The sequence below is a fragment of the Bos javanicus genome, chromosome X (assembly GCF_032452875.1).
Source record: "Bos javanicus breed banteng chromosome X, ARS-OSU_banteng_1.0, whole genome shotgun sequence".
NCBI lineage: Eukaryota > Metazoa > Chordata > Mammalia > Artiodactyla > Bovidae > Bos > Bos javanicus.
This window is the reverse complement of record NC_083897.1, coordinates 75,146,098-75,168,757: the sequence shown is the minus strand read 5'-3', so window position 1 is coordinate 75,168,757 and position 22,660 is coordinate 75,146,098. Positions and strand designations below refer to the sequence as shown.

General features: G+C 39.5%; 1 pseudogene; it reads left to right on the top strand.

Annotated features, from left to right (window-relative positions):
* The first annotated feature begins 1,159 nt into the window (after positions 1 to 1,159).
* Positions 1,160 to 21,121, top strand: LOC133242599 (UV radiation resistance-associated gene protein-like; annotated as a pseudogene).
* The last annotated feature ends 1,539 nt before the right edge of the window (positions 21,122 to 22,660 follow it).

The window sequence follows — 22,660 nt, the reverse complement described above, 5'->3', positions numbered from 1 at the left end:
TCCGTTGCTCCTTTGCTGTAACCTGCCACAAATTATTAGTACTCTTTGGGCTTCAATTTTTTCTGCCAAATGAGAGGGTTGGATTTTATGATATATGAGATCCCTTCTAGTTCTGTCATTCATTGTCTCTAAGAAGGAATATCAGACTTTCTGAGAAAGTACAGGTACATTAATGCAAGTGTGTGGGACACTGGGGGAATAGTAAGGCACAAATTATCTGGGGTAGATTAGTGAAGGCCAAAGAAGGTTATAACTTGAAAGAAGCAAAGATTAAAGGCTGATATGCTTTATGATTGCTGATAATACACCCAGGCCCCTTTGTTTATCCTTCACTTATGTGGACACCTATGGACCATGCAGATTAGTACCATAGTCAGAGGACAGCTAGTAAAGATAAGAATAGGCACCAGAACTAAATTCAGTTAAAATGAGAAGTAAGAAACATCTAACCCCTTCCTTTGCTCTTCCCAGAAAGTTCAATTAGAAATTGGTTCAAGGAGAGGAATCAAGATGGCAGAATAGGAGGACATGGAATTCACCTCTCTTCACAAGTACATCAAGAATATACCTAAAAATGGAACAATTCTCACAAAGCACCTGTTGAACACTAGTGGAAGACTTTGTACATCTAAAAGAATAAGAAAAATCCCCATACCACTGAAAAAAAAAAATTAAAGAGGAAACAAGAAGGATCCATCACACTTTGTGGGAAGCTGAAAGTGAAGAGAAGTTCCCACACTCAGAAAAGCCTCTTCACAGTGGGGAAATAAACTGGGGTGGAAAGGAAACTTCAGGCAGGCTGGAGGGGAACACAGAAATCAGTCAGTCTGTGGGAGGCTGAACAGTGTAAGAAGTGTGCTTATGGTTCATACCACAACCTGGCATACCCCAGCCTGAGCCATGTGTCTCCTGATAAGAAGGGAGTTTGGGTGCTGGGAAGTGGGGTTTGAAGAGCAGACCCAGTGAAAGTAAAGCTGTTGGTGTCCTAAAGGACAGCTGAAGTGACAGCCTGAAGGGATGGGAGTGAGGAGATCCACAACTGAGAGAGTTTATGGAAGAAGCCTGGGCCACCGTAGAAGCAATATGTCATTGTTGACTGGTGTTCAAGGGGCAGGGCCACCATTGCAACCTCTTTACCCACCAACTGGTCCCTGCCTTCATGGGCACTGGGAAGGACACCTGTTTGAGTAGGCTCACTCCTCAAGCCAAAGCCTCCTCCACACATGCAGGCTCTGGGGTTCTGATCATCTCCATCCTGAAAGCCTCCTTTGGCCATGCAAGCTCCAGTGGACCTGCGAGGCTTTTTGAGAGTCAACCCTGGGCACCCCAGCCTGAAATGGTAATCTGGCAATGCTAGTACAGGCAGAGTGTTAAAACATGGGGTTAAGAGAGCAGATCTGGGGAGACGACTGCCATTGGCTGTGTGGAGATAACCTAAAGGGATGGAAATGAGGGGTTCTGGGAAATGAAGTGAGGGGCTCCACTGCCAAGAATGCTCCTAAAGGAAACATTGTCTGCCTTGGAAATATAACACGATTTTTTAGTGGTGCACAAGGGGCATAGCCACTATCCTGGTCTCTCTCCCCACACACCAGCTCTTGCATCCATTGGCGCTAGGAAGGACTCCCATCAAAGAAAGTGTGCCACAGTCTGTTGCAACTTCCTGCCAGTCTCTGCCACTTCAGGTTCTTTATGCACACCCCAATTGTGCCTGCCTTATTCCTCCCTGGCCTGAGTGAGTAACTGTGTCCCAGTAAGTTGCTACTTTTGCTCCTGATCCCCTGGGTGGAGAACATACTCCTGAAGGTAGTCCATAGGCAGAGGTGGGGGAAAAGACAAAGCTGAATCCTAGGGGTTGTGCAACCAAAGAAGAGCAACATAAATCTCTCTGTGCAGCTTCACAAGTGGTGAATTAAATTTCTGAAATCAGCATGATAGACCCTGCCCCTTGGGAATATCTGAATGGACAACAAATGTTCCCACAACTGAGACTGGTCTAGTCTTAGCATCTGTGGAAGTTGAGGACAAGTACACAAGGGAGCTGGGTCAGATCAAAGTTGGAGCTGACCCCACAGTGCCCACAGTACATCCAGAGACCTACCTAAAGGTACTGGAAGACCTCCTGGGGAGGTGAGGCTTAGTTGTGACACTGACAGCAGAGGACTCAGGAAAATAATATTATCACTATTATTTATGTTTCATTGTGTTCTTCTGTTTTATTATTTTCTTTAAAATTTTTCAATATATTTATATTTTATTAATTTTTACTTTGCTGCATTTTCTCTTGTTTTTTTTTTTTTTTTTGTTTGTTTGTCTTACCTTTTTAATCTTTTATTTCAAATATTTTTTGTGTTTTTTTTGCCTTTATTCTTTTATTTTTTGTTTTTCTGGTTCTTTGTTTTCTTGCTTTTTGTTTCCTTTATTTTTTTGTTTGCTTCTTTTTTTTTTTTGGTTTCATTTTGTTTTGATCATTTATCTTCAGTTCTGTTTGTCTGATTGTTTTCTTCTTTAGCTGTTACTTTTATTATTGATGTTTATGTTTGGTTTTATTTTTCTGTTTGCTTTCTTTTTCTGGCCATGTTATGTGGCTTGTAGAGTCTTTTTTCCCCTGCCAGAGGTTGGGCTTTAGCCTACAGGGTGGAAGTGGTGAGTCAATGGCTCTGGACCACCAGTGAATTCCCAGGCCCAGGAAATATGAATTGGTGTGGGGTCTCCCAAAGGTCTCCATCTCAGCACCAAGACCTGGCACCACCCAATAGCCTACAGGCTCCAGTGGAGGATGCCTCACATTAAACAACCAGGAAGATAGAAACACAGCCCCATCCAGCAGCAGACAGGCTGAGTAAAGCTGTATGGAGCTAACAGAGACCCCCAAACACACAAACCCAAGTGGTCCTGCCAATCAGAGGGACAAGGCTTAGCTCCAGCCACCAGAGTACAATGAACCAGTCCCTCCCAACAAGAGGCCAACACAAGGCCATGAACCAATCACAAGCACCAGGAGGCAGACTGTAGAAGAGGAAATATGACCTTGCAACCTGTTGCAAAGTACACCACAAACAGTAACTTAGACAAAATGAGATGACAAAGAAATATGTTACAGATGAAGGAGCAAGGTAAAAACACACAAGACTTAATAAATGAAGAGGAAATAGGCAATCTACCTTAAAAAGTATTCGGAGTAATTATAGTAAAGATGATCCATTATCTTGGAGATAGAAAAAAGACATGGCTCAGGAAGATAAAAGACATTTTTAACAAGGGCCTAGAAAAACTAAAGAACAAGCAAACAGTGATGAAAAACACAATAACTGAGCTGAAAAGTGGACTAGAATGAATCAATAGCAGAATAACTAAGGCAGTAGAATGGATAAGTGAATTGGAAGGTAGAATGATAGAAATAATTGCTACATAGTAGAAAAAAGAAAAAAATGAAAAGTAATGAGGGCAGTCTCAGAGACTTCTGGGATATTTTAAACACAGAGACATTCAAATAATAGAAGTCCCAGAAGAAAAAAAGGACTTTGAGAAAGCATTTGGAGATTATAAATGAAACTTCCATAACATGGGAAAAGAATTAATCAGCCAAGTCTGGGAAGTGCAGAGAGTCCCATACAGGATAAACCTGAGGAGAAACACACTGGGACTTATATTAATCAAACTAACAAAAAATAAATACAAAGAAATATATTAAAAGCAACAAGAGAAAAGCACAAGGGAATCCCCATAAGGTTAAGAGCTGGGGTTTTTTGGCAGAAACTCTGTAGACCAAAAGAAAATGGTTTAATATATTTAAAGAGATTAAAGAGAGAAAAACTACAACAAATATTAATATACCCAGCAAAGATCTCATTCAAATTTGATGGAGAAATCAAAACCATTACAAACAAGTGAAAGCTAAGATAATTTAGCACCACCAAATCAGATTTACAAGAAATGCTAGGCAGGAAGAAAAAGATCTACAAAAACAAAGTCAGAACAATTAAGAGGAACATACATATCAATAATTACCTTAAATGTAAAGGGATTAAAGTTTCAACCAAAGGACACAGACTGCCTGGATGAATATAAAAACAAGATCTGTACATATGCTGTTTAGAAGAAACACACACTTCGGATACATACAGATTGAAAATGAGGGGATGGAAAAAGATATTCCATGCAAATGGAAAAAAAAGAAAGTGGAAGTAACTATACTTATATCAGACAAAGTGAAAATTAAAGTCACTCAGTTATATCTGACTCTTTGCCATACCATGGACTATACAGTCCATGGAATTCTCCAGGCCAGAAAACTGGAGTGCCTTTCCCTTCTCCATGAGATTTTCCCAACCTAGGGATCAAAGCCAGGTCTACCACATTGCAGGCAGATTCTTTACCAGCTGAGCCACAAGGGAAGCCCAAGAAAACTGGAGTGGATGGCCTATCCCTTCTCCAATCCAGGAATCAAACCAGGGTCTCCTGCATTGCAAGAGGATTCTTTACTAACTGAGTTAAGAGGGAAGCCCATATCAGATAAAATAGACTTTAAGATAAAGACTGTTACAAGAGACTGGGCTTCCCAGGTGGTGCTAGTGGTAAAGAACCTGACTGCCAGTGTTAGAGACAGAAGAGACTTGTGTTCTGGGTCAGGAAGATCCCCTGGAGAAGGAAATGGCAACTCACTCAAGTATTCTTGCCTGGGAAATCTCATAGACAGAGAAGCCTGGTGGGCTACAGTCCATACAGTTGCAAAGAGTCAGACATGACTTAGTGGTTAAGCACAAGAGATTAGGAAGGACACTATGAAATAATCAAGGGATAAAGCCAAAAAGGACATATAACAATTGTAAAAATATATTCAACAGACATAGGTACACCTCAATACATAAGGCAAATGTTAATAGTCATGAAAAGAGAAATCAACCATGATATAATAATAGTGGGAAACATTAACACCCTGCTTACAATAGTGGACAGATCAGACAGAATACAAATAAGGATACAAGCTTTAAATTACACATTAGACCAGATAGACTTAATTGATATTTATAGAGCATTCCATCTAAAAACATCAGAATACACTGTCTTCTCAAGTGCACATAGAACATTCTCCAGAATAGATCTCATCTTCGATAACAAATCAAGCCTTGGTAAATTAACGAAATTAAATCATATCAAGCATCTATTCTGATCACGATGCTATGAGATTAGATATCGATTACAGGGAAAAGACAAAAAAAAGAAAACTGTAAAAACATGGGGGAAAATAACTAAATAACTAAGAGATCACTGAAAAAATCAAATAAATATATATCTAGAAACAAATGACAATGGAAACAAGATAATAAAAAACCTATGGGATGCAGGAAAAACCGTTTCAAGAAGGAACTATGTAACAATTCAATCCTACCTTAAGTAATAAGAAAAAAAAAAAAAACCTTCTAATAAACCTCCTAACCTTACACAGAAAACAATTAGAGAAAGAACAACAAAAACAAAAGACCCAAAGTTAGTAAAAGGAAAGAAATCACAAAGATCAGAACAGAAATAAAAAGAAAAAAAAAAAAACAATAGCAATGATCAATAAAAGTAAAATCTGGTTCTTTGAGAAGATAAACAAATGGATAAACCATTAGCCAGACTTGTCAAGAAAAAAAGAGAGAGGACTGAAATCAGTAACATTAGAAATGAAAAAGGAGAACACATAACTGACACCACAGAAATACAAAGGATCATAAAAGACTACTACAAACAACTATATACCAATAAAATGGACCACTTGGAAGAAATGGACAAATCCATAGGACAGTACAAACTTCCAAGACTCGACCAGAAGAAATAGAAAATATGAACAGACCAATCACAAGCATGGAAAGTGATACTGTGATTAAACATCTTCCAACAAACAAAAGCCCAGGACTAGATGTTTCTAGAGTTAAATTCTATCAAACATTTTGACAAGAGCTAACACCTATTCTTCTCAAACTCTTCAAAAAAAAAAAAAAAAAAACTATCACAGAGAAGAACACTCCCAGGCTCATTCTACAAGATCACCATCAGCATGATTAAAAAAATCAGACAAAGATATTACTGTAAAAGAAACTTAGAAGTCAATGTCACTGATGAACATAGACAAAAATTCCTCAAGAAAATACTAGCAAAGTGAACTAACAACACATTAAAAGGATCACATACTATGGTCAAGTGGGGTTTATCCCAGGGATGCAAAAGTGGATTCTTCAATATATGCACATCAATCAATGTGATACACAATATTAACAAACTGAGGGATAAAAACCACAAGATCAACTCAGTGGGTGCAGAAAAAGCTTTTGAAAATATTCAACACCAATTTATTATATACAAAAAAGTAACTCTCAAGAAAATGGGCATAGAGGGAACCTATCTCAACATAATGAAGGCCATATAAAAGAAACCCACAGCAAACATCATTCTCAATGGTGAAAAACTGAAAGCTTTTCCCCTAAGATCAGAAATGAACAAGGATGTCCACTCTCACCAGTATTATTCAACATAGTTTTGGAAGTCCTAGCCAGGACTATCAGACAACAAGAAAAAATAAAAAGAATCAAAAATGGAAAAAAAAAAGAAGTAAAATTGTCATTGTTTGCAAATGACATGATACTGTATATAGAAAATTCTAAAGATGCCACCAGAAAACAACCAGAGCTAATAAATGAACCTAGTAAAGTGTCAGGATACAAAACTAATACACAGAAACCTCTTGCATTCCTATAACCTAACAACAAATATCAGAAAGTGAAATCATGGAAACAACCCCATTTACATTCCAACAAAAGAATAAAATACCTAGGAATAAACCTACTTAAGGAGGTAAAAGACCAATAGTCATAAAACTGAAAGATACTGATGAAAGAAATCAAAGATGACACCATCAAATAGAGAAATATACCTGTTCTTGGACTGGAAGGATAAATATTGTGATAATAACTATCTTTCCCAAATCAATATAAAAATTCAATGTAGTTCAGTTCAGTCGCTCAGTCGTGTACGACTCCTTGTGACCCCATGAACCGCAGCACATCAGGCCTCTCTGTCCATCACCAACTCCCGGAGTCCACCCAAATCCATGTCCATCGAGTCGGTGATGCCATCCAACCATCTCATCCTCTGTTGTCCACTTCTCCTGCTGCCTTCAATCTGTCCCAACATCAGGGTCTTTTCAAATGAGTCAGTTCTTCACATCAGGTGGCCAAAGTATTGGAGTTTCAGCTTCAACATCAAACTTTCAAATGAACACCCAGGAATGATCTCTTTTAGGATGGACTGGTTGGATCTCCTTGCAGTCCAATGCACTCTCAAGAGTCTTCTCCAACACCACAGTTCAAAAGTATCAATTCTTTGGTGCCCAGCTTTCTATTTAGTCCACTCTCACATCCATGCATGACCAGTGGAAAAACCATAGCCTTGACTAGACAGACCTTTGTTGGCCAAGTAATGTCTCTGCTTTTTAACATGCTGTCTAGGTTGGTCATGGAGAAGGCAATGGCACCCTACTTCAGTACTCTTGCCTGGAAAATCCCATGGACAGACGAGCCTGGGGGCTGCTGTCCATGGGGTTGCACAGAGTCTGACACGACTGAAGCCACTTAGTATCAGCAGCGGCAGGTTGGTCATAACTTTCCTTCCAAGGACTAAGCGTCTTTTAATTTCATGGTTGCAGTCACCATCTGCAGTGATTTTGGAGCCCAGAAAAATTAAGTCTGACACTGTTTCCACTGTTTCCCCATCTATTTGCCATGAAGTGATAGGACCAGATGCCATGATCTTAGTTTTCTGAATGTTGACCTTTAAGCCAACTTTTTGACTCTCCTCCTTCACTTTCATCAAGAGACTCTTCAGTTCTTCTTCACTTTCTGCCATAAGGGTGGTGTCATCTGCATATCTGAGGTTATTGATATTTCTCCTGGCAATCTTGATTCCAGCTTGTGCTTCATCCAGCCCAGCCTTTCTCATGATGTACTCTGCATATAAATTAAATAATCAGGGTGACAAGATACAGCCTTGACATACTCCTTTTCCTATTTGGAACCAGTCTGTTGTTTCATGTCCAGTTCTAACTGTTGCTTCCTGACCTACATACAGGTTTCTCAAGAGGCAAGTCAGGTGGTCTGATATTCCCATCACTTTCAGAATTTTATACAGTTTGTTGTGATCCACACAGTCAAAGGCTTTGGCATAGTCAATAAAGCAGAAAGAGATGTTTTTCTGGAACTCTCCTGCCTTTTTGATGATCCAGTGGATGTTGGCAATTTGATCTCTGCTTCCTCTGTCTTTTCTAAAACCAGCTTGAACATCTGGAAGTTCATGGTTCATGTATTGCTGAAGCCTGGCTTGGAGAATTTTAAGCATTACTTTATTAGCATGTGAGATGAGTGCAATTGTGTAGTAGTTTGAGCATTCTTTGACCTTGCCTTTCTTTAGGATTGGAATGAAAACTGACCTTTTCCAGTCCTGTGGCCACTGCTGAGTTTTCCAAATTTGGTGGCAAATTGAGTGCAGCACTTTCACAGCATCATCCTTCAGGATTTGAAGTAGCTCAACTGGAATTCCATCGCCTCCACCAGCTTTGTTCGTAGTGATGCTTCCTAAGGCCCACTTGACTTCACATTCCAAGATGTCTGGCTCTAGGTGAGTGATCACACCATCATGATTATGTGGGTAGTGAAGATCTTTTTTGTACAGTTCTTCTGTGTATTCTTGCCACCTCTTCCTAATATGTTCTGCTTCTGTTAGGTCCATACCTTTTCTGTCCTTTCATTGTGCCCATCTTTGCATGAAATGTTCCCTTGGTATCTCTAATTTTCTTGAAGAGTTCTCTAGGCTTCCACATTCTATTGTTTTTCTCTATTTCTTTGCATTGATCATTAAGGAATGCTTTCTTATCTCTCCTTGCTATTCTTTGGAACTTTGCATTCAAATGGATATATCTATCCTTTTCTCCTTTGCTTTTCACTTCCCTTCTTTTCACAGCTATTTGTAAGGCCTCCTCAGACAGCCATTTTGCTTTTTTGCATTTCTTTTTCTTGGGAATGGTCTTGATTCCTGTCTCCTGAACAATGTCTTGAACCTACATCCATAGTTCATCAGGCACTTTGTCTATGAGATCAAGTCCCTTAAATCTACTTCTCACTTCCACTGTATAGTCATAAGGGATTTGATTTAGGTCATACCTGAATGGCCAAATGGTTTTCTCCACTTTCTTCAATTTCAGTCTGTATTTGGCAATAAGGAGTTCATGATCTGAGCCACAGTCAGCTCCTGGTCTTGTTTTTACTGACGGTATAGAGTTTCTCTATCTTTGGCTTCAAAGAATATAATCCTTCTGATTTTGGTGTTGACCATCTGGTGATGTCCATGTGTAGAGTCTTCTCTTGTGTTGTTGGAAGAGGGTGTTTTCTATGACCAGTGTGTTCTCTTGAGAGAACTCTATTAGCCTTTGCTCTGTTTCATTCGGTACTCCAAGGTCAAATTTGACTGTTATTCCAGGGGTTTCTTGACTTCCTACTTTTGCATTCCAGGCCCTTATATTGAAAAGGACATCTTTTTTGGGTGTTAGTTCTAGAAGGTCTTGTAAGTCTTCATAGAACTGTTCAGCTTCAGTCTCTTCAGCATCATTGGTTGGGGCATAGGCTTGGATCACCATGATATTGAATGGTTTGCCTTGGAAATGAACAGAGATCATTCTGTCATTTTTGAGATTGCATCCAAGTACTGCATTTTGGACTATTCTATGATGGCTACTAAATTTCTTCTAAGGGATTCCTGCTCACATAGTATAAATAATGGTCATCTGAGTTAAATTCACCCATTCCAGTCCATCTTAGTTCGCTGATTCCTAGAATGTTGATGTTCACTCTTGTCATCTCCTGTTTGACCACTTTCAATTTGCCTTCATTCATGGACCTAACATTCCAGGTTCCTATGCAACATTGCTCTTTACAGCATCCAACCTTGCTTCTTTCACCAATCCCATCCATAACTGGGTGTTGTTTTTGCTTTGGCTCCATCCCTTCATTCTTTCTTGATTTACTTCTCCACTGATCTCCAGTAGCATACTGGGCACCTACCAACCTGGGGAGTTCCTCTTTCAGTGTCCTATATTTTTGCCTTTTCATACTGTTTATGGGATTCTCAAGGAAAGAATACTGAAGTGGTTTTCCATTCCCTTCTCCAGTGGACCACATTCTGTCAGACCTCTCTCCACCATGACCCGTCCGTCTTGGGTGGCCCCACAGGGCATGGCTTAGTTTCATTGAGTTAGACCAGGCTCTGGTCCATGCGATCAGATTGGTTAATTGTCTGTGACTGTCGTTTCAGTCTGTCTGCCCTCTGATGCCCTCTCTCAGTGCCTGCTGTATTACTTGGTTTTCTCTTACTTTTGATGTGTGGTATCTCTTCACGGCTGCTCCAGCAAAGCGCAGCCACTGTTCCTTACCTTGGACTTTGGGTTCAAGCAATCTTTGTCAAATTACCAATTCCATTTTTCACATAATAAGCAGGAAAAAAATCACAGTTTTTATGGAAATACAAATAACCAAAATTAGCCAAAACTATCTTGAGAAAGAAAAACACAACTGGAAGTATTCACAACTATCACTTCAAACTACACTATAAAACTACAGTCATCAAGGCAGTATAGCCCTGTCAGAAAAATAGAAATATAGATAAATAGAACAGGATTAAAGCCCAGAGGAAAATCCAATGCTCAGTGGTCACCTAATCTATGACAGAGTTGGCAAGAATATACAATGGAGAAAAGACAGTCTTCTCAGTAGGTGTTTCTGGAAAACTTGACAGCTAAAATTAAAATAATGAAATTAGAACAGACTCTAACACTATACATAAAAATAATCTCAAAGTGACTTAAAGACCTAACTAAAGGTAATGTCAGCACTCTAAATCTTTTCGAGGAAATCATTGGCAGAACACTCTTTGATATAAATCACAGAAGTTCTTTTTTGACCCACTTTCTAGATTAATGAAAATAAAAACAAATATAAAGAACTGGTATCTAATTAAACTTAACAGCTTTGCATAGTCAGTTCAGTTCAGTTTAGTTGCTCACATGTCTGACTGTTTGTGACCCCATGGACTGCTGCTCATCAGGCCTTCTTGCCCATCATCAACTCCTGGAGCCTGCTGAAACTCATGTCTATTGAATCGGTGATTCCATCCAACCATCTCATCCTCTGTCGTCCCCTTCTCCTCCTGCCTTCAATCTTTCCCAGCATCAGGGTCTTTTCAAATGAGTCAGCTATTTGCATCAGGTGGCCAAAGTATTAGAGTTTCAGCTTCAGCATCAGTTCTTCCAATGAATATTCAGGACTGATTTCCTTTAGGACTGACTGGTTGGATTTCCTTGCAGACCAAGGGACTCTCGAGAGTTTTCTCCAACACTACGAATGAAAAACATCAATTCTTTGGCCCTCAGCATTCTTTATAGCTCAACTCTCACATCCATACATGACTACTGGAGAAACCATAGCCTTGACTAGATGGACCTTTGGTGGCAAAATAATGTCTCTGTTTTTTAACATACTCTCTAGGTTGGTCATAACTTCTATTCCAAGGAGCAAGTTTCTTTTAATTTCATGGCTGCAGTCACCATCTGCAGTGATTTTGGAGCCCCCTCCCAAAATAAAGTCTCTCACTGTTTCCACTGTTTCCCCATCTATTTGCCATGATGGGATGGGACCAGATGCCATGATCTTCGTTTTCTGAATGTTGAGCTTTAAGCCAACTTTTTCACTCTGCTCTTTCACTTTCATTAAGAGGCTCTTTAGATCTTCTTCACTTTCTTCCATAATTGTGGTGTCATCTGCATATCTGAGGTTATTGATATTTCTCCTGGCAATCTTGATTCCAGCTTGTGGTTCATCAAGTCCAGCATTGCTCATGATGTACTCTGCATATAAGTTAAATAAGCAGGGTGACAATATACAGACTTGATATACTCCTTTAAAAAATCATTTTTGCCAGAGATAAATCCACGCACATATGGACATCTTATCTTTGACAAAGGAGGCAAGAATATGCAGTGGATTAAAGACAATCTCTTTAACAAGTGGTGCTGGGGAAACTGGTCAATCACTTGTAAAAGAATGAAACTAGAGCACTTTCTAATACCATACACAAAAATAAACTCAAAATGGATTAAAGATCTAAATGTAAGACCAGAAACTATAAAACTCCTTGAGGAGAACATAGGCAAAACACTCTCCGACATACATCACAGCAGGATCCTCTATGACCCACCTCCCAGAATATTGGAAATAAAAACAAAAATAAACAAATGGGACCTAATTAAACTTAAAAGCTTTTGTGCAACAAAGGAAACTATAAGCAAGGTGAAAAGACAGCCTTCAGAATGGGAGAAAATAATAGCAAATGAAGCAACTGACAAACAACTAATCTCAAAAATATACAAGCAACTCCTACAGCTCAACTCCAGAAAAATAAATGACCCAATAAAAAAATGGGCCAAAGAACTAAATAGACATTTCTCCAAAGAAGACATACAGATGGCTAACAAACACATGAAAAGATGCTCAACATCACTCATTATCAGAGAACTGCAAATCAAAACCACAATGAGGTATCATTTCATGCCAGTCAGAATGGCTGCAATCCAAAAGTCTACAAGCAATAAATGCTGGAGAGGGTGTGGAGGAAAGGGAACCCTCTTACACTGTTGGTCTGAATGCAAACTAGTACAGCCACTATGGAGAACAGTGTGGAGATTCCTTAAAAAACTGGAAATAGAACTGCCTTATGATCCAGCAATCCCACTGCTTGCATATACACTGAGGAAACCAGACTTGAAAGAGACACGTGTACCCCAGTGTTCATCACAACACTGTTTATAATAGCCAGGACATGGAAGCAACCTAGATGTCCATCAGCAGATGAATGGTAAGAAAGCTGTGGTACATATACACAATGGAGTATTACTCAGCCATTAAAAAGAATACATTTGAATCAGTTCTAATGAGGTGGATGAAACTGGAGCCTATTATACAGAGTGCAGTAAGTCAGAAAGAAAAACACCAATACAGTATACTAATGCATATATATGGAATTTAGAAAGATGGTAACAATAACCCTGTATACGAGACAGCAAAAGAGACACTGATATATAGAACTGTCTTTTGGACTCTGTGTGAGAGGGAGAGGGTGGGATGATTTGGGAGAATGGCATTGAAATATGTATAATATCACATATGAAATGAGTCACCAGTCCAGGTTCGATGCATGATACTGGATGCTTGGGGCTGGTGCACTGGGACGACCCAGAGGGATGGTATGGAGAGGAAGGAGAGAGGAGGGTTCAGGATGGGGAACACATGTATACCTGTGGCAGATTCATTTTCATATATGGCAAAACCAATACAATATTGTAAAGTTAAATAAAATAAAATTTAAAAATAATTAAATAAAAGATTAAAAAAATGCAAAAAAAAATCATTTTTGCCTAGTCACTGAAACCATAAACAAGAACAAAAGGTAAACCTCAGAATGGAAGGATATATTTGCAACTAAGCAACTGACAAGGGATTAATATACAAAATATACAAACAGCTCATGTATTTCAATATCAAAAGAAGCAAAAACCCATTTGAAAAATGACTGAAGAACTAAATAGACATTTCTATAAAAAAGTCATACAGATCGCCAACAAACATGAAAAGATTCTCAGTATCACTAATCATTAGAAAAATCCAAATCAAAACTACAGTGAGGTAACACCTCACAGCAGTCAGAATGGCTATCATCAAAAAATCTACAAAGAATAAATGCTAAAGAGGATGTGAAGAAAAGGTAACCCTCTTATACTCTTTGTGGGAATGTATATTGATATAGTTATTATGGAGAACAGTATTGAGGTTCCTTTAAAAGTAAAAAAAAAATAAAAAATAAAAAGAACTACCATATGACTCAGAAAACCCACTCCTGGGCATATATCCTAATAAAACCATAATTCCACAAGATACATGTACTCCAATGTTCATTGCAGCACTAATTTCAATAATCAGGATGTGGAGGCTACCTAAACGTTTATCAACACAGGAATCAAGAAAGAAGATGTGGTACATATATATAATGGAATATTATTCAGCCACAAAAAGAAACTAATTTGTACCATTTGTAGAGAGAGGTGGATGGACCTAGAGACTGTCATAGAGAGTGAAATAAGTCAGAAAGAGAAAAACAAATACCATGTAATATTGCATATATGTGGAATTTACAAAAATGACATGGATGTACTTATTAACAAAGCTGAAATAAAGACAGAGATGTAGAAAAAAAATGTGTGGATACCAAGTTGGGAAGTGTGGTGGGTTGAACTGGAAGACTGTGACTGATGTATATACCCTACCATATATAAAATAGATAACTAATGAGAATGAAGTTTATAACACAGGGTAATCTACTCAATGCTCTGTAGGTACCAAAATATGAAGGAAACCCTTCCTGTACATAGGAAACCCATCCTATGTATAAAAGAATGTATACATATAGTGGACTCACTTTCTTGTACAGCAGAAACAAACTCAATTTTGTAAAGCAACAACAATTCAGTAAAAATTAAAGAAATTTCTTCAAAACATTAATGCAAAAAGTTGGTAGCAAAACATTGTGCACATTACAATTTTAGTTTTGTTTATATAATTAATGGGGGAAAAAGCACATCAGAGTTGTAATAGTGATTATCTCAGAGCACAAATAACTTTCCTTTCTGTGCTTTTATGCATTTTTAAAATTGTTTTACTATAATATTCTTAATGGACTCCAGTTCAGTTCAGTTACCTAGTCATGCCTGACTCTTTATGAACCCATGCATTGCAGCACACCAGGCATCACCAATTAGCTTGCTCAAACTCAAGGCCATCGTCAGTGATGCCATCTAAACATCTCATCCTCAGTCATCCTCTTCTCCTCCTGCCTTCACTTTCCCAGCATCAGTGTGCTTTCCAGTGAGTCAGTTCTTTGCATCATGTGGCCAAAGTATTGGAGTTTCAGCTTCAGCAACAGTTCTTCCAAAGAATATTCAGGACTGATTTCCTTTAGGATTGACTGGTTTGATCTCCTTGCAGTTCCAGGGATTCTCAAGAGTCTTCTCCAACATCACACTTCAAAAGGATCAATTCTTCACCATTCAGCTTTCTTTATAGTCCAACTCTCACATACATACATGACTATTAGAAAAACCATAGCTTTGACTGGACAGACCTTTTTTGGTAAAGTAATGTCTCTGTTTTTTAAGAGCCTGTCTAGGTTGGTCGTATCTTTTCTTCCAAGGAACCAGCGTCTTTTAATTTCATGGCTGCAGTCACCATCTGCAGTAATTTTGGAGCCCCCCCCCAATAAAATCTGCCACTATTTCCATTGTTTCCTCATCTATTTGCCATGAAGTGATGGGACCAGATGACATGATCTTAGTGTTTTGAATGTTGGGTTTTAAGTCAGCTTTTTTTGCTCTTCTCTTTCACTTTCGTCAAGAGGCTCTTTAGTTCTTCACTTTCTGCCATAAAGGTGGTGTTATCTGCACATCTGAGATTATTGATATTTCTCCTGGCAATCTTGATTCCAGCTTGTGGTTCATCCAGCCTGGTATTTTTCATGATGTATTCCGCATACAAGTTAAATAAGCAGGGTGACAATATACAGCCTTGACGTAATTCTTTCCCAATTTGGAACCAGCCCATTGTTCCATGTCGAGTTCTAACTGTTGCTTCTTGACCTGCATACCAATTTCTCAGAAGATAGGTAAGGTGGTCTCATATTCCCATCTTTTGAAGAATTTTCCACAGTTTATTGTGATCCACACAGTCAAAGGCTTTGGTGTAGTCAATAAACCAAAAGTAGATTTTTTTTTCTGGAACTCTCTTGCTTTTTTGATGATCCAATGGATGTTAGCAATTGATTTTTGGTTCCTCTGCCTTTTCTAAAACCAGCTTGAACATCTGGAGGTTCATGGTTTATGTACTGTTGAAGTCTGGCTTGGAGAATTTTGAGCATTACTTTGCTAGTATGTGAGATTAATGCAATTGTGTGATAGTTTGAACATCCTTTGACATTGCTTTTCTTTGGGATTGGAATGAAAACTGACCTTTTCCAGTCCTGCGATCACTGCTGAGGTTTCCAAATATGCTGGCATATTGAATGCAGCACTTTCACAGCATCATCTTTTAGGATTTGAAATAGTTCAACTGGAATTCCATCACCTCCACTAGCTTTGTTCATAGTGATGCTTCCTAAGGCCCACTTGACTTCGCATTCCAGGATGTCTTATCTGGGTCATTAAGATCTTTCTTTTTAATAGTTCTGTGTATTCTTACAAACTCTCCTTAGTATCTTGCCACTTCACCTTAATATCCTCTTCTTCTTTTAGGTTCATACCGTTTCTGTCCTTTATTATGCCCTTCTTTGCATGAAATGTTACCTTAGTATCTCTGATTTTCTTGAACAGATCGCTCATCTTTCCCATTCTGTTGTTTTCCACTATATATTTGTTTGCTTTGTTTACTCTGGAAAGTTTCTTATCTCTCCTTGCTATTCTTTGGAACTGTTCATTCAAATGGAAATGTCATTCCTTTTCTCATTTGCCTTTCATTTCTCTTTTCTCAGTTATTTGTAAGACCTCCTTTGACAACTGTTTTGCGTTTTTGCACGTCTTTTTCCTGGGGATGGTCTTGATCACTACCTCCTGCACAAGGTCACAAACTTTCATTTATAGTTCTTCAGGCACTGTATCTACAGGGCGAATCCCTTGAATCTATTTGTCACTTCCACTGTATACTCATAAGGGATTTGATTTAGATCATACCTGAATCTTCTAGCAGATTTCTCTACTTTCTTCAATTTAAATCTGAATTTTGCACTGAGGAGTTCATGATTTGAGCCACAGTCCACTCCTGGTCATTTCTGTTTGTTTGTTTTGGCTGACTGTATAGTGTTTCTCCATTTTTGGCTGCAAAGAATATAATTGATCTGATTTCCGTATTGACCATCTGGTGACGTCCATGTGTAGAGTCATCTCTTTTGTTGTTAGAAGTGGGTGTTTGTTATTACCAGTGCCTTCTATTGGCAAAACTCTGTTAGCTTTTGCCATGCTTCATTCAAGGCAAAAGACCAAACTTGCCTATTACTTCAGGTATTTCTTGACTTTCCTACTTTTCCATTCCATTTGGTGGTGGTGGTGGTGGTGCTGTTAGTTCTAGAAGGTCTTGTAGATCATCATGGAACTGTTCAATTCATCTCCTTCAGCCTTAGTGTTTGGGGCATAGACTTGGATTAGTGTGATATTGAATGGTTTGCATTGGAAATGAACAGAGATCAGTCTGTCATTTTTGAGACTGCAACCAAGTCCTGCATTTTAGAACCATTTGTTGACTATGAGGGCTACTCCATTTCTTCTAAGGGATTCTTGCCCACAGTAGTAGATATAATGGTCATCTGTATTAAATTCGCATATTTTGGTCCATTTTAGTTCACTGATTCCTAAAATGTTGATGTTCACTATTGCTACTCCTGTTTGACCATTCCCAATTTACCTTGATTCATGGACCTAAAATTCCAGGTTATTATGCAATACTGTTCTTTACAGCATCAGACATTACTTCCATCACCAGTCACATCCACACCTGGGCATTTCCACTTTGGCTCTGTCTCTTCGTTCTTTGTGGAGTAATTTCTCCACTCTTCTCCAGTAGCATATTGGGCATCTACTGACCTGGGAAGTTTCATCTTTAGGTGTCACATCTTTTTTATTTTCATACAGTTCTTGGGGTTCTCAAGGCAAGAATACTGAAGTAGTTTGCTATTCCATTCTCATTCTCACGTTTTATCAGAACTCTACCATGACCACTCAGTCGTGATAGCCCTACAGGGAATGGCTCATGGTTTCATTGAGCTAGACAAGGATGAAGCAGGGCAAATGCTAATAGAGTTCTACCAAGAGAACACACTGGTCATAGCAAACACTCTCTTCCAACGACACAAGAGAAGACTCTACACATGGACATCACCAGATGGTCAACACCAAAATCAGATTGATTATATTCTTTGCAGCCAAAGAAGGAGAAACTCTATACAGTCAGCAAAAACAAGACCAGGAGCTGACTGTGGCTCAGATCATGAACTCCTTATTGCCAAATTCAGACTGAAATTGAAGAAAGTGGAGAAAACCACTCGGCCATTCAGATATGACCTAAATCATATCCCTTATGACTATACAGTGGAAGTGAGAAATAGATTTAAGGGACTAGATCTGATAGACAGAGTGCCTGATGAACTATGGATGGAGGTTCATGACATTGTACAGGAGACAGGAATCAAGACCATCCCCAAGAAAAAGAAATCCAAAAAAGCAAAATGGTTGTCTGAAGAGGCCTTACAAATAGCTGTGAAAAGAAGGGAAGCAAAAAGCAAAGGAGAAAAAGAAAGATATACCCATTTGAATGCAGAGTTCCAAAGAATAGCAAGGAGAGATAAGAAAGACTTCCTCAGCCATCAATGCAAATAATTAGAGGAAAACAATAGAATGGGAAAGACTAGAGGTCTCTTCAAGAAAATTAGAGATACCAAGGGAACATTTCATGCAAACATGGGCTCAATAAAGGACAGAAATGGTAGGGACCTAACAGAAGCAGAAGATATTAAGAAGAGGTGGCAAGAATACACAGAAGAACTGTACAAAAAAGATCTTCAGCGTTGGTCCGGGGCCCACTCCCCCCACTGCCCATGGGCCGGGCCGCCACGCCCCTGCCAGGTTCTTCTGCGGGGGCCCTGCATGTGGAGCTGTCATCTCAGCAGTGGCATCTTCAGAACATTGCTGCCTGGAACATTGTTAATAGCCATCAGCTCCTTGATACCTACTTCACACTTCACTTGTGTAACAGTGAAAAGGTATACAAAGAATTTTATAGGAGTGAAGTGATTAAGAATTCCTTGAATACAATATGGTGGAGTCTTGATTTTGGAATAATGCCAGACTGTCTGGATACATCTGTGTCTTGTTTTGTGGTAAAGATATGGGGTGGAAAGGAGGACATCTACCAGCTGTTGACTGAATGGAAATCTGTTTGGACTGGTTTAAATACCTGGGTCAGCAGATTCATGCCCGCAACCAGAATGAAATAATTCTGGGGCTGAATGATGGCTAATATGGTGCTCCATTTGAACATAAGGGTTATTCAAATGCTCAGAAGAATATTCGTCATCAGGTGTATCAGAACTGTGTTTGAAATTCTTATGATGTCTTCTCTTTGCTGCAGCTTCATAGAGCCCAGTGTGCAATTAAACAGACTCAGGTAACTTCAGAAAATTGGAAAGGGAATTGACGAAAAAACTAAAACACATCTACAAGCAATGGGCTGAAAAAAGAAAGTGAGTGTCTGCAATTAAAAATTTTGGTGCTTCGAAATGAACTGGAAAGATAGAAGAAAGCTTTGGGACAGGAAGTAGTCTTGCTGCATAAAGAAAAAATTGCATTACAGAACAAAGGAAGTACATTTTCAGCTGAGCACCTCAAGCTTCAACTCCAAAAGGAATCCCTAAATGAGTTGAGAAAGGAGTGCACTGTGAAAAGAGAACTCTTTCTGAAGACTAATGCTCAGTTGACAATTCGTTGCAGGCAGTTACTATCTGAGCTTTCCTACATTTACCCTATTGATTTGAATGAGCATAAAGATTACTTTGTATGTGGTGTCAAGTTGCCCAATTCTGAGGACTTCCAAGCAAAAGATGATGGAGGCATTGCTGTTGCCCTTGGTTATACTGCACATATGGTATCCATGATCTCCTTTTTCCTACAAGTGCCCATCCTGTAATTCATAAGGGATCTAGATCAACAATCAATGATAATATTAATGACAAGCTGACTGAAAAGGAGAGAGAGTTTCGATTATGCGCAAAAGGAGGAGAGAAGTTGCAGTTTGATTACGGTGTCTATCTTCTGAAACAAAAATAGAGCACAGCTAAGATATCAACATGAACTAGGGACTCCAGACTTGAGGCAAACCCTTTCTAACCTGAAAAACTTCATGGAGCATGGACTAACGGTCAGGTGTGACAGACATCACACCTCCAGTGCAAACCCTGTTCCAAAGAGACAGAACTCCATATTTGGGGTGCAGATGTAGGTTTCTCTGGGGGAATCCCTTCACCAGACAAAGGATACTGGAAACGGGCCAGCTCAGAGAGTGAGAGAGTCCAGTACAGAACCCCTCCCCCCAGTCATAACTCTGCACTCGTCCAGCCTGTGACCCTTGTGCCCTCCACAGGAGAATCTGACAGAAAGACAGCATCTGTCTTCCTCCTTGGACACCTCCTTGGACCTCTCCAAAGAAAACAAGAAAAAAAAAAGGGGGGGGGTAGATCTGGGTGACAGCTTAAATGGAGGCCACATGAGTGTGAAAACTAGCCAGGAGCAAGGACAAGCCCTCTCGGGGCCTCCGGCCACAATCAACAGCACCCTCCTGCCCAGTGAGTAGGCCAGCTTGTCTGGCGCCCAGCTCCCTGGGGGCTTCCACCCAGTCTGGGAAGCTGTGCTCTGCTTCACCGTGGAACAAGCAGAAGAGATCATTGGAATGGAAGCCAGAGGCTTCACCTCAGGCGATCAGCTGGAAGCATTTAACTGCATCCCCGTGGACAGTGCTGTGGCAGTGGAGTGTGATGAACAAGTTCTGGGAGAGTTTGAAGAGTTCTCCCAAAGGATCTATGCACTGAACGAAAATGTATCCAGTTTCTGCAGGCCACGTAGGAGTTCTGATAAGTGAAGCAAGCGGACAGATGGTAGGACCAGGATGGAGTCACTGCTTGAAATGAGGATAAAGCTGCACTGGTTACCATTTGTAGTAATTATGACACAAAATGAATATTAATGGAGGATATTCCTCAGAAAAATAGACTTTGTGAATCAAGGAGGGACTCAGGATCATTGTCTATCAATGGGCCAGATAAAGTTAGATTTTGCTTGCAAGATTTTGCTTTTCAGGCCTGACAATTGTTTTAAGGCAAAAGTCACTCTCTAGCTTGAGTCACCTTATAAGCATTTGTCTGCTTTTTTATTTACACTTATATGTTATCCTCAGAGGGAAGATGATAATATATAGATAATATAATGAACTAGCCTTTAGATTTTCATTGGATTTGCCCTCACCATAGTTTATGAAACTTTTGGGAAAATTGAATATTCAGTAAAAGGTCTCCACCATTGACTGAAGAATCTTTGGCCATCCATTAGGTTGATGTGTAAGAAGCACAGTGGTCTCCTATAAAAGGCCCATCGGCCTCTGCCCCCAAGCTCCACAGTCAACCCAGCTGTTATGCCATTGGGGCAGTAGATGCCTTGTGCATCCTGACCCCAGAGAACATCACATTTGCTGGTTCTTTAATGCAGTTGCCATGACCTTCCACCTCTTTCAGTCAGCCATAACTTTGATGCAGCCCTCAGATTATATGAAAAACCTCACCTCTGGAGGATCCTAGGGGACCCTCAAGGACACTCCCCCCAAGGTTACTATAGTCAGACTGTATCAAGTTCCCTCTGAGGGCCAAAGTTTTTATGTGGGTAGATGCCGTTGTCAAAAACTGGGTGTGCTTTCTGGCAATGTTCACTGTATAGAAATCCCTATATGTAAATCCCATGTCAATTTATTAAATTTCAGTGGAAAGGAGGCATTGTGTATGATGAAATATGCGTAGGGAGTCAGGCTGTCCAGTGTGAAAAATGCAAGGCAGTTGATTTAGTTGGATTAAGAGACTAGATGAGGGATAGAATACTATTGGTATGTGTGCAATTACATAAATATTAAATTATGTTTTTGAAGTCCACTTTCATTTCTGGAGCTCAGATTTCATTTGCTATTGCTGTATATTTTATATACCCAAGGGCATTACCTCAGGGTTGCAAGCAGTTTAAGGAGATTTTATGCTTATATCCATGTATTAAATAGAAGAATAAAAATTGAGTTTACTTGAAAAAAAGAATCTTCACGACCCAGATAATCACAATGGTGTGATCACTCACCTAGAGCCAGACATCCTGGAATGTGAAGTCAAGTGGGCCTTAGGAAGCATCGCTACAAACAAAGTTAGTGGAGGTGATGGAATTCTAGTTGAACTAGTTCAAATCCTAAAAGATGATGCTGTGAAAGAGCTGCACTCAATATGCCAGCAAATTTGGGAAACTCAGCAGTGGCCACAGGACTGGAAAAGGTCAGTTTTCATTCCAATCCCAAAGAAAGGCAATGCCAAAGAATGCTCAAACTACCACACAATTGCACTCATCTCACATGCTAGTAAAGTAATGTTCAAAATTCTCCAAGCCAGGCTTCAGCAATACATGAGCTGTCAACTTCCAGATGTTCAAGCTGGTTTTAGAAAAGGCAGAGGAACCAGAGATTAAATTGCCAACATCCACTGGATCATCAAAAAGTAAGGGAGTTCCAGAAAGACATCTAGTTCTGCTCTATTGACTATGGAAACGCATTTGACTGTATGGAACACAATAAACTGTGGAAAATTCTGAAAGAGATGGAAATACTAGACCACCTGACCTGCCTCTTGAGAAACCTGTATGCAGGTCAGGAAGCAACAGTTAGACCTGGACATGGAACAGCAGACTGGT